Below are 14,430 nucleotides of genomic sequence, written 5' to 3'. Positions count from 1 at the left end.
AGAACCTCCAGTTAACTTCTTGAGCTTCAAATTCATTCTTTATTGATATTTAATTTGAAGTATATTAGTGCTCTAACTTGTACTAATCAGCTCTATTGTGAGAGTGTCTTTATACACAAGAATTTGTTATTGTTTCTTGTTATTTTTTTGACGGTTTAGGTTGTTAAATTGTTGGATTACCAAGCATGGGGTATTGCTTAGAGAGGAGGGCTCTATCCTATTTGAAGGAGTATGTAAACGGTTTGCTCCACCTAGTTAAAGGAATGATATAGTGCAATCCTTGGGTGGTGTACCTAAGGCGAGGACGTAGGCGGGTATAACTGAACCTTGTAAAAATTCGGTGTCACTCTCTTCCCTATTCTCTTTAAATTTCAGCACATATATATTGGCGTGGATGCTTATTTAAAATGCTAAAAATTATCTTGTGTTTGGGAATTGAAGAAACCTTAAAAAGGGGAGTACGTTGATTGAATCTTGCAAAAACCTTCTAAGGGACTACGTTCGTTAAATAGGTCGTTCATTAGCAACAACTCAGCATCAAAAAGACCGAATCTTGGAAACTTGTTGAAATTGTTATAGCAATTCACATTGTCAAAATTGTCCTATTAAGTTTTGATTTAATTTGCTGAATGAAATATTGAGAAATTTGCAAAACATAATGTTGGCCTTACAAGACCTAAAATCTTGTTTTGATGATAACAAATAAGATGAACTTAACATATTTGGTTAAGTGATGATATTTCAGGACTCAAGAATCGTAAAATGCTCATAATGATGATTCAAAGCTTATTTCAAAGAAAGATGATCAAATGAAGCTTAAAGAGTCAAAGCATGGATTCAAAGATGATTCAAATCTTGAAGAATATGAGAGCATAGATGTTAAAGAAGACTTGCAAAAAGCTTAAAGTATTTTAAAGCTTGAAGACAAGATGAAGCTCAAAGAAAGACAAACATGAAGACTTAAGAGTTTAGAATGTCAAAAGTCATGAGAAGTCTTTATGTAAGTACTTCATATTTAAATATCTTATGAAAATATGATGAAAGCTCTTCTAGGGTAAATTATGGACTTTGAGACCTTATTTCAAAACCTGGAAAATGTTTTACAATAAATCAAAGCAAGAGAGCAGAATGGAGTTTTGAAAACAAAAATGAAAATATGAAGTTGGTCTACCCAGACGACTGAGGTGTACCCTCAGAAGTCTTAAGATGCACCCTCAGACGACTGAAGTTTTACTTCAAACATCTGAAGAATTTCTTCAAAAGACTAAAGAATTAGTTTAGTCAACTGAAGATTTATTTGTTAAAACACAAAATAGATAGAACACCGTCAGAAGACTGAACCCCCAGTTTAATCGTCTAAGCTGTGACTTCAGAAGAATGAACCTGAAGTTCAGTCGTCTGACCCTATGTCCAAGCTATATTTTTCAGTGCTTTTTTAAGGAACATCTGAAGACTGAACCCAATAGTTCAGTCATCTGAACACTGTTAATGGCAAGAAATTGTAAATGTTTTAATTTTCAAATAAAGGTTGCTTGTGCCCGAAATTTTTCTAAAAACTTGGAAGATACTCCAAGTAATCTTGGGCAACACAAAAACACTTTTCTAAGCCTATAAATATATGGTTTTTCAAATCAAATTAATATAGAACAACAAAGAATTGAAAAAATATGTTGCATTTTTGAAAGCACATCTTGCTATCTTGCTGCACTCTCTTGCTCAAATCTTTACACAACTGAATTACTGAATTTCTGAAGTGGTGCTCATCACTATACTGAGTTCTGAGTTGCTAATTCTTATTTGGAAGAAACTTAGTGATAAATTCTCTTGAGCTTCATTGTATTTCATATTGATATTTATTTATTGAAGTACATAGTGTTTGAAACTGTACTAATCTGCTCTATGTGAGAGTATCATTGTATGCAACTATTTTTTCTTGTTTTTTGACGATTCTAGGTTGTTGGATCATTGACCGAGTGTGGGGTATCACTTGGAGAGGCACTGCTCTAGCCTATTGAAGGAGTGACCGAGTGTGCAGTATCACTTGGAGAGGCATTGCTTTAGTTTACTTAAGGAGTGTTTGAGCATGGGGTATCACTTGTAAAAGGTTTGTTTCACTCGGAAAGGAACGACATAGTGGAATCCTTTGGTGGTATTGGCCAAAGGCGAGGACGTAGGCTAGGGATGAGCCGAACCTTATAAAAACTCTTGTCTCTCTCTCTTTCCTTTACTATTTAAATTCGAGCATACTTATAAATTGCGTGGATGTTTTAATTTTCATGGTCACAAATACTATGTAGTTTGGAAATTAAATAAACCGAAGTTTAATTTTTTTTAGGATTGCAGAAACTGAAAAGGAGTACGTTGGTTGATCAATAATTTGTGGAAACCATAAGGCAGTACGTTGATTGGTTAACACCCAAAGACTAATTAACTAAAAGTTTATTTAAAGTCTATGCTTTTGGAAAGAGTGTTGAATTTTAAATTGTGCATCATATTGAGAAAGCAAATTCATTAATACAAGAATTGAATCAAATTCATATACACAGGGCTACAAACAAACAAATACTTTGAATTCTTGTAAAAGCTGAGAATTGCCATAGAGTTGCATATTATATCTTGATTGAATGTATTTTGGTTGGTTGGTTTGTGGTTTGATTTAATTTACTAAGTCTTGCTGGGTATTAGCCGAATTAATAAGAGGTCAAAGAATTCACGAGAGGAATTAAAAGAAAATTTAATAATCTAATTCACCCCACCCCCTCTTGGGATAGCTCCTTAACTTTTACATTAAATTTGTTATACTCATCTATAAAGAGTTGAATTAAATTGTGTCTTGGCTGATTTTGTGATTGAAAATCAAACCATAGATATGTGATTTCTGAATCCAAAAATTAGTCGAGGAGAATTTACAAAAAGTGTGTAAAAGAAAATTTTAAATCCCAATTCACCGCTTTCTTGTGAATACACCGTACTTTTCAATTGGTATCAGAGCGGGGTTATAGCAAATCTTAAATTAGAAGCTATATAAAGATCTCTATGGCACGCCTAGGTGTATCTCCCTTTGTCGAGGGTCAATTCTTAACTAGACCACCTATCTTTTGTGGTGTTAACTACACCTTTTGGAAACAAAGAATGAGAATCTATTTACAAACTATGGATTGGAAGGCATGGAAAGTTGTCACACAAGGTGACCTTATTCCCACTAAAATTGTAGATAATAAAGAAATACCCAAAGAGAAAAAAGAGATGACCGACAATGGCCAAAGGATGTAGCAAGTAAATTTAAGTGCTATGAATGCTTTATATTGTGCTTTTGACATAAATGAATTCAATAGGGTCATGGCATGTAAAACAGCTAAAGAAATATGGGATAAATTAGAGGTAACCTATGAAGGAATAGTTGATGTTAGAGATAGTAGAATCGACATGCTCACAAGCGAGTATGAGGCCGTTATGATGAATCCGGATGAAACCATCACTAATATGTACACTAGGTTCACTCATATAATGAACTCCCTTAATGCCTTAAAGAAAAACTCCTCTACATTTGAGATGATCTGAAAAATCCTTAGAGGACTTCCACTAATTTGGGAACCTAAAGCCACAACAATTACAAAAGGAAGAAACCTAAAGAATACCTCCCTAATGAATTAATTGGATCGCTTCTCACCTATGAGATGACTATGAATGAAAGGAATTTTGAAAATAACAAACAAAAGAAATCAATAGCCCTTAAAGTTGCAAAAGAAAGTTCTAGTGAAGAAGAAGATAATAATGAATTAGATGATGATGAATTAGTATTGCTCACTAGGAGACTCTGAAAATTCTTCAAGAAAAACAAGAAATTTGCTAGAAAGTTTAGAGGTGCAAAATCTGAAAAAGAAGAAACAAGCAAAAAGGAATCTAAGAATAAACCTCTTACTTGTTATAATTGTAAAAAGGTTGGACATATTAAACCTGATTGTCCACAGCTTAAGAAAGACAAAAAGAAGAAAAAGAAGGCTATGAAAGCTACTACATGGGACGACACAAGCTCAAGTGAATTGGAGGACGAATCAAGTGAACAAGAAGTAGCAAACAATTGCTTCATGGCAAAAAATACTGAGGTAAATTACTATTCTAGCTTATCTGAAAAATCAAGTGATGGATCATGTAGTGACTCATATGAAAGTATGCCATCATATAAAGAAATTCAGGCTGAGTTGTTTGCATTGCATAATAGGTTTATAAAAGTAAAAAAAAGAAACATACATTTAAAAGAACAAAATGAAACACTCAAAAATCAACTAGAAACTTCAAAATTAGTTGAAAAAGAAAAGGAATCATGCATTGATGAACTCATGAAGAAAATCAACAAGATGTCTCAAAAGTTGGTAAAACTTCAAGTAAATGGTGAAAGCAAGAAAGAGTTAGAAATAAAAGACCTTAAAGGTAAAATTGAGGATAAGGATAAAATCATCAGCAATTTTACAAAAGGAAAAGAGAACTTTGAAAAGTTGATCGGAACCCAAAGAATTTCATTAGACAAAGAAGGAATTGGATATAATGGAATTGAGATCAATAATAAAAAGAATCTATATACTAGATACTTTGTAAATGAATTAAAGTATTATGCAAGCACATCTTCCATAAATATCTATGAACACACTACGCGCTTCTTGTGTAAGAAAAAGGGACGTGTAAAATTTGAATGTTAATTTAAAAGAAAAAATGTTAAAGTCAAGAAAGTTTGGAAAGAAAAAGAAAATATATCTAAAATAAAAAGACCTAAGAAGGTTTGTATTAATTTAGGTGTAATCCCAAGAGGGGGGGGGGGTGAATTGAGTATTTTAAAAATCTTTAAGTTTATTTTACCTCTTAATCCTTATTTCAATATTTAAAAAATTAATTGCAGGGACTTGAAATTAATTCAAATTATTATCTCAATAAATTATATTTTACCCAATTAATTATCAAGTGCGTATAATATAAATCAACATACAACCATGCAAAAGCTGATTATGAAATGCAAGCGGAAATTAAAAAGATAAAGGAAGAGAGAAGGCAAACACGATTTTATGAGGTTCAGCCAACCCAACCTACGTCCTCACCTTGAGCAACCCACTCAAGGATTCCACTAAATCCCTGCTCCTTTAATTGGGACGGAGCTTCCCTTACAATCTGCTGCTTACAAGAGGCACAACTTCCTCCTCACCCGGTTCACAACCTGAATTGTCAATACAATAGATTAATGAAATTCTTGAACACCCAGATGCTTCTAAACAAGCTAATGAGTACAATAAAAATTCTTAACACATATTCATATGATAAAACTTGAAGTTCAGTATGTATGTAACGATAAGATCGATATATGAATGATATGCTTCACAAATTTTCCTTTTAAATCAATATCTCCCAAAAATGATTTTATAAATAAATGCTTTGGACAAACATATGATTCGATTCCAGAATACTTTATGCAAGATTAGAAAATAAGATCATTTCAAAAATAATCTTTAATAATACGCAGATCTATGTTCTTGCTATCAATAATTTTTGAAGTTGAATTTTTGAATAAATGTACGACATTGAATATTGCAAAGATTTTAACACTGTGTTTCAAAAATAATATTCTTCATGGGTATGTATTTAGAAGCTCTTAGTATTTGCAATCAAATAATTCCAATCTCTCAGAATGAATATTCAAGAATAAGTTTGTGAGATGAAAAAATCTTTGAGTATAATGCATCTTGCTATCAAATAACTCGTACGATCAAATAAAAATGTGACTTTGAATATATCAAAGATTTAAATAACATTTTTCAAATACTTTTTGCACAAATAAGATAGATCGCTTTGAATAAAAATACAACTTTGAATATCACAAGGATTCAAACTTTAAAAAGCTATTCCCAAAAGATTTTTCAAATAAATAACTATGGGAAAATAAGTTTCTAACTCCAAAAAAGATTTTTCAATAAACAAATAATGGAGAAGATGATCAATTAATAAAAAATTGAAAGCTCAATAAACTATTTTTTCAAACCACAAGATCAAACTTAGATTTAGTAGAAGTTGCGCGTGTATCTGCTCAGATCTTGAATATGTGAATGAACAAGTATGCTGGCCGGTTGACTAACCCCTTTGTAAAAATTAGTTTTTGCCTTCTTTTAACTTTAAAACCATTTTAAAACATTTGTATAAGTTAGGTATTTTACGAAAAAGGTTTTTCATGTTACTTGGAAGTGCTATGGTCAATCTAAGGTCATATTTGAGCTTCAAATTTCATCATATGACATATGTAAATACATTAAATTTCTAAATACCCATTCCCATGAACATCTTGGACTTGACACTTGCATCTTCATTCTTCTGCACTTCTTGTTCCATGAATTAAGCCAGATGGTGTGTTCTTTAGGTTTCTTGTGGCTTCCATATCATGCTTACCATTTGTATCATCCGTGCATACTAAATAATGATCCTGCTAAAAAGGCTCGATGCACAGATGAGATAATTGTGTTTTGTCATTATCAAAACGGGATCGGGCTAAAAAAGTCAACAGTTTGGGTATCTAAAAATAACACATTGAACCATTCTTGTGGGTTTGCTTTAGGACAACCCCATCAAAAGAAAAATGGTACTTGGACAACGGGTGTTCAAGGCATATGATCAGATATAAATCCAAATTCACCACAGTAATGTAAAAATATGGTGGATATGTCACAGTTGGGAATAATGCTAAAGGTAAAATCATTGGAATTGGAAAAATAGGTGAAGAACCTTCTTTGATCATTGATGATGTGTTGTTGGTAGATGGATTGAAACATAATATTTTAAGTATAAGCCAATTAAGTGATAAACGATTTGACATAAATTTCAAACAAGACAAATGCATTGTTGAAAATAGAGAAAAACACAATGTTCTATTCACCGCTAAAAGAATTGATAATGTGTATTGCATAAATTTTGAATATATAAAATTTGAAGATATCTGTTGACCTTTTAGGTCGCACCCGGTTTTGATAATGACAAATCTTGATATTTGATGTTTGTCAAGTGTTTGTGCAGGCTCAAATTAATCTTCCAAGGAAGGACACTTGAAGAAACAAGAAGACCGTGAAACTTTATAATTTTGCATTGTAGTATATTAGTTACATTTGTAATAAGGTCTGTAATAGTAATCTAGGGTATGGCTTGTATGCTTATCACCTGCACATCATACACACAAGATATAGTGTGAACTCAACTTGATCATAGTAAGACCCTAGGCTCACACACACACACACACACACATTGCATAAAATATGAGTGTGAAATAACTGTGCTTAAAATTGAATATATTTAAGCAAACTAAGAGGAGTTGGGCAGCCGAACCCTGGCAGTTTAAACTGCCTCGGGTGACCAAATATTGGAGGTCAACATGTTAACCTATATTCAGGTGACCGAACTAGAAATATACACATATTCCTCAGCCGCTCGAAAGCCTCGAAAGGGACAACTGACCAACTCTGGCGACCAAGAATTTCAGTTCAAAAACAGACCCAAGCGATCGAATACAAGAATTCGGGCACCCGAACCATGTTCTGGGCACCCAAAGTCATGTAGCTTTGCTACTAACTTTGATTCGGGCTGCCGAACTAAGACACGGGCGACCGAATCATGTAGAAAACCTTTTTCTGCGGTGTCTTCTTGGGCGACTGAACCTCGGTTCAGCCACCCAAACTCCAGCCGGTTAAAATTAAATTAACCGTGGTAAAACAGGGTTAAGACGGGCTAATTGGGTTTTGATTGTTTGGGACTTTCTTAATAATACCCATCATATCTCGAACGGTTATAATTTTTCACCTGGCTATAAATATACCTTTATTTGTAAAATTAGCCATGGATTAGAAAAATAATTAGCAAAGAAATTCTCTCTATTTTGAAAATCCTCTCTTTGCCCAAATACTCTTAAACTTGCCTCCTTTGATAAGATCTGAGATTGTGAGAGTCCTTCATGTGTTATCGTGATTGCTATACTGTGCTAAAATCTCCTATTTGTATGGTTGTTTTATATATTTCTCTTGGGGAGTTTTAGCTTAGGTTTAACCCATGAATTTCTTCATTATAAATCTAGGGTGGGATTAAATCAAGGAAGCTTAGGATATTTGCATTTCCTTGCAAGTGTCCAATAGCTTGATTTTTGGTGTGCAAAGATTTTTTGAAACTAACTAGTATATCTTCAAACTAGTATTGTGCATCTTTCATTGAGGAAAATCTATTTGAAGCTAGTTTGATTATTTGCTTAGTTTACTCGGAATATTGATGTGCAATTGCGATATCCTATTTAGAATTCCAAGTTGTTGCTTGTGTTGAAATACACTTGAGCATCATACTGATTATTTTGTATTGAGCATTGATTGAGAAAAACATACATCACTGAGCTTACACTATATTCACACCATTGATGTGTTTGTGGTTGAGCGAACTACTTGGGTACAAATTTTCTTTACGTGAAAGCACTATTTCATTGTACCACTTGCTTGTAAAATCTTAGTGTTTCCAGGCGTGGTTTGAGGGGGTGGTAATCTAGCCCAGTAAGGATTGTTGTACCACTATTTCATTGTACCACTTGCTTGTAAAATCTTAGTGTTTCCAGGCGTGGTTTGAGGGGGTGGTAATTTAGCCCAATAAGGATTGTTGTAAAGGTTGAGGTCAACCTTGTGTTAATTGACTTGGTTTGTATAGGTGCCGCTCCACTCGGTTAAGTGAGCAAGTGATAATGGTAATCCTTGTGCTTTTTAGCCAAGGTGAGGATGTAGGCAATTGGCCGAACCTCGATAACATTTCTGTGTCTCACTCTTACTTTATTGTTCTTTAGTTGCATGTGTTGTTAATTAAATTGCTTCATTTAATTTCTGATATACTTATATTATTCACACTAGATAGACCATAGGGTTGTGAACATACTGCTGTTAGGAAGAATACCTATGGATTAAATTTTAAAAATACCAATTCATCTCCCCTCTTGGGATCACGGTAAAGCTAACAATTAGTATCAGAGCCATGTAGCATAGACTAGTTGTTATTTTGCAAAAAATCACATATGGCTCATAGCTCTGTGACCCCTTTCCCTGAGGGACCATCTTCCACACGATCTCCTATTTTTAGTGGTGTTAGTTACACCTTTTGGAAACAGAGGATGCACATCTAGCTTCAAAATACTGATTTGAAGGTGTGGAGGAATGTCTCTAAGGGAAACTATGTCCCTATGAAAACTAAGGGTGCAGCTAGGGTTCCTAAGACTGAGGATGAATATGATGATGATGATATGAAAATTGTTAGTCTTAATGCCACTGCCATGAATATTTTACATTGTAGTCTTGATGTAAATGAATTTAACAGGAGTATGGCATGTTCTACTGCAAAATAAATATGGGATAAGTTAGAGGTCACATATAAGGGTACTAGACATGTGAAAGACAGCAGGATAGATATGTTGACCAGTGAGTATGAGGCCTTTAGGATGAATGTAGGTGAGTCCATTCAGAGCATGTACACTAGATTCACACACATCATAAACTCACTGCACGCATTGGGAAAGACCTATCCCACATATGAGATGATCAGGAAGATCCTTAGAGGCTTAACTCCTGTTTGGGAAGCCAAGGCTACGGCCATTGCTGAGGGTGGAGATATTAAGGCCATGACCTTAGATGAATTGATAGGCTCCTTGATTACTTAAGAATTGTCCATAAATGAAAGACTTAATGAGCATAATAGGGCTAAGAAAGTGACTGCACTGAAAGCATCTAATAACACATCTAGTGAGTGCAGTGAGTCTGACACTGATGATGAAATAGCCATGCTAACCCGAAAGTTTACCAAATTTTTTACGAAGAACAGGAAGCCATTCAAAAAAAATAGAGACTCTACTAATGAGAAGGGAGAGTCCAACAAAAGAAAAGAAAAATCAAATGCCCCTACATACTATAACTACAATACAGTGGGGCACATCAAACCCGACTGCACACTGCTGAAAAAAGAGGCTAAGAAAAAGACGAAAGCCATGAAGGCTGGGACTTCATGGGACCAATACAGCAGTAGTGACTCGAATTCAGATCATAGTGACACGGAGGTCACTAATCTATGCTTGATGGCACACGAGGATGAGGTATTGTCTTCTAGTTCATCATCTTCTTATTATTCATCTGATGATTGTGATTCTGACAGCATGCCTATATTTAGAGAATTGTAGTTTGTATATATTCGTGTATCAAAATTGTTAGGCAAAATGACCAAAGAGAATAATGATCTAAAAAAGAAGTGTGAAAATTGGTCAAAACTATTTAATATGGCAAAAACCTCTCATGCCTCTATTTTAAAAGAAAATGATGCGACTATTGTTGAGCTTGAGAGGAAATTGGAGGATAGCTCCAAAATCATTTTTAAATTCACTAAGAGCAAAGAAAATTTTGAAAAATTATTTGGTGCCCAAAGAAACTCCTTAAATAAAGAGGGTCTTGGTTTTAATGGTATTGAAAATGTTAGACGACCTAATCTTTACTTAGGACACTTTACACGCGAGTCAAAATCTCATATTCCTCCTAAAGAACCTAAGTGTAGATTAAGATGTTTTAAATGTAAATAGATTGGTCACATTCAATTTGATTGTCCACTTAGGAATAAGCATGCTAAAATTAGGAAGGTATGGGTAGTTAAGGGAGATCCTACTACTAACCCCCGTGGACCCACCAAAATTTGGGGACCAGCATCAGTCACTTAGCCTATTTTGCAGGTATGCCTAAGATTGTTATCCTCCAAGGATAGATGGTACTTGGATAGTGGGTGCTCACGGTACATGACCGGTGACAAGGGCAAATTCACATCAATTGCTCCCAAGGATGGAGGCTATGTAACATTTGGGGACAATGCCAAAGGACGTATCATCAGGGTAGCTAAGGTTGGTAAGGATTCGTCTCTTACTATTGATATTTTTTTGCTGGTTGATGGACTAAAACATAATCTACTTAGCATAAGTCAGTTATGTGACATAGGATATAAAGTATCTTTTGAAAATGACAAATGCATAGTAGAAAATAAAACATATCACAAAGTGCTTTTTATTGCTAATAGACATAAAAATGTTTATACTACCTCTCTTGATAATCTAGCTTCACAACAAGTAACATGCTTTTCTGCTATAAATGAAGTTAGTTGGTTATGGCATAGGCATTTAGGACATGCTAGCATGGATTTACTGTCTAAATTTGTTAGAAAAGAATTAGTTAAAGGCTTGCCTAAGATGTCTTTTGTAAAGGATAAAATATGTGATGCATGTCAAATGGGTAAGCAAACAAAATCTAGTTTTAAGAAAAAGAAATTCATTTCTACTACTAGACCTTTGGAGATGCTTCACCTAGATCTATTTGGACCTAATTTTGTGCAAAGTCTTGGTGGTAAATCTTATGCTTTTATAATTGTGGATGACTTTTCTAGATTCATATGGGTGTTGTTTCTTGCACATAAAAATGAATCATGTGAACAATTCACCAAACTTTGTAGGAGAATTCAGAATGAAAAAGGATATAAAATCACTCACATAAGAAGTGATAGAGGCACATAATTCAAAAATGAAAGCATAGAAAAATATTGTGACTTAGAGGGCATATCACATAACTTCTCTGCACCTAAGAAACCTAAAAAAAATGGTGTAGTAGCAAGAAAGAATAGGTCACTGCAAGAAATGGGTAGAACCTTGTTGAATGAACATAACTTACCTAAATACTTTTAGGCCGAAGCAATTAATACTGCATGCTATGTTATGAATAGAGTGTTGATTAGACCATCAATTAATAAAACCCCTTATGAATTGTGGAACAACAATAAGCCTAATATTTCTTATTTTCATGTGTTTGGTTGTAAATGCTTTGTGCTTAGAGATAATGAACATTTAGGAAAGTTCAACTCAAAATCCGATGAAGGTATTTTCCTAGGATATGCATTAAGTAGCAAAGCATATAGGGTTTTCAATAAAAGAACTTTAACTGTCATTGAATCTATTCATGTAGTGTTTGATGAGTCTAATCCATTTTCTAATAAATATGATGAAGATGATATTGATATTAGAAAATGCTTAGAAAAAATGTCTATTGAAAACAATGCATGTGAAAATCAAGAAGCAAATGAAAAATCACCTGAAGATAATGAAAATGGAAATCAGGAGGTGCCTAGAGATTGGAAATTCATTAGAAGTCATCCTATAGATCAAATCATAGGCGGACCATCCCATGGAGTAGCCACAAGATCCTCTTTGAGAAATATAGTGAATCATTCTGCCTTCTTATCCTAAGAAAAACCTAAAAGTATTAAAGAAGCAATAGAAGATGAGTCTTGGGTAATGTCCATGCAAGAAGAACTTAACCAATTTGAAAGAATTAAAGTGTGGACTCGAGTTCCTAGGCCTAATGAGCACACCATCATTGGAACTAAATAGGTATATAGAAATAAGAAAGATGAGAATGGGGTAGTAACTCGGAATAAAGCTAGACTAGTTTCCCAAGGGTATAACGAACAGGAAAGGATTGACTTTGATGAAACATATGCTCCTGTTGCTAGGTTAGAAGCCATTCATATGCTACTTGCCTTTGCCGCTTTTAAAAATTTTAAATTATTTCAAATGGATGTTAAAAGCGCTTTTCTAAATGGCTACATTAATGAAGAGGTATACATAGAACAACCACTCGGTTTGGAAAATCATAAATATCCTGATCATGTTTACCGGTTGTCTAAAGCCTTGTATGGATTAAAACAAGCTCCTACAGTTTGGTATGAGAGGCTTAGTAGTTTTCTACTAGAAGTGGGTGTACCCGTGGCAAGATTGACACTACACTCTTCATCAAATCCAAAATTGATGATATGCTCATTGTTCAAATTTATGTGAACGATATCATTTTTGGAGCAACTAATGATGAGTTGTGTAATGAGTTTGCCAACTGCATGCAAAGTGAATTTGAAATGAGCATGATGAGTGAACTTAGTTTCTTCTTAGGGCTACAAATTAAGCAAGCCAATTATGGAACTTTCATATGCCAAGCTAAATATATCAAGGATTCGCTAATGAAATTTAATATGGAAGATTACAAAATTCTTGGTACACTTATGAACTCTTCCATTAAGCTTGATAAAGATGACCAAGGAATCCTTGTTGATGTAAAATTGTATCGTGGCATGATTGGAAGTCTTATATATCTCACTGCTAGTAGGCCTGATATTATGTTTAGTGTATGTTTGTGTGCTAGGTTTCAGGCTGCTCCTAAGGAATCTCACTTAAAAGCTATCAAACGAATCCTTAGGTATCTAGTTGGGACTATAGAATTAGGCTTGTGGTATCCTAAGCATACTACCTTTGAGATTGTTAGTTACATTGATGCTAACTTTGCCGGTAGTAAGGTTGATAGAAAAAGCACTAGAGGCACTTGTCATTACTTAGGACAATCTCTTGTTTCTTGGTTCTCTAAGAAACAAAACTCAGTTGCTTTATCCACAACCGAAGCTGAATATATTGTGGCTGGAAGTTGTGCCCAAACTCTTTGTTTGAAACAACAACTTGTGGACTTTGGATTACACTATGAAACCATACCGATTAAATGTGATAATACTAGTGCAATCAACATCTCTAAAAATCCTATCTCACATTCACGAACTAAGCACATTGAAATTAGACACCACTTTCTTCGTGATCACGTGCGAAAAGGAGATGTGGCTCTTGAGTTTATATGCACTAATGAACAATGGGCAAATATATTGACTAAACCACTACTTGAGGATAGGTTCATACAAATTAGATGTGACTTAGACTTAATGCATAGTAGAGAAGCTTCTTAGGCTCATATATTTCATAACTTGCATGGGGGATCTTAATAATGGGAACTTTCCAAGTCTTAGCAACTAATAATATTTTTGACTTATTTTCTTGCTGTCAACTTTGTGAAAGTTGATTATTGATTGTATGCACATGTCAAATATTTATCTATTGCATAATCGTATTGAATGAAATGAATAATGATTATCATTTGTAATGCACAACTTGTCCATTTCATGATCCTATTGAAATTTTATTTGCTTGATTGGACATTACTGGATTGTTTGAGTAGTTGTGGATAGACTGCTAGGATATATAACCTCAAATAAGTTACTGTTTATACAGGTTGTATTTTGGAAAGTCCGATTTACAAACGACACTCTGCCAAAATTTTTATAAATCTTTCCAACTTTTCTTGTACATTTGTAACATTTACCCATTGCCAGGTTCACTTTAACTGACCCTTTTTGTTATTTCCAAAAGGGGGAGATGAAAAAGGGGGGCAAAAATAATGGGTAAAATAATTTGGTTAGGATGCATATTGAAAGGGGGAGCCATCTTAGGCTTAACCCATATTTTTGTTAGTTGTATTTGTCATCATCAAAAAG

The sequence above is a fragment of the Malania oleifera genome, chromosome 4 (genome assembly GCF_029873635.1).
Source record: "Malania oleifera isolate guangnan ecotype guangnan chromosome 4, ASM2987363v1, whole genome shotgun sequence".
NCBI lineage: Eukaryota > Viridiplantae > Streptophyta > Magnoliopsida > Santalales > Ximeniaceae > Malania > Malania oleifera.
This window is presented reverse-complemented; position numbering follows the sequence as displayed.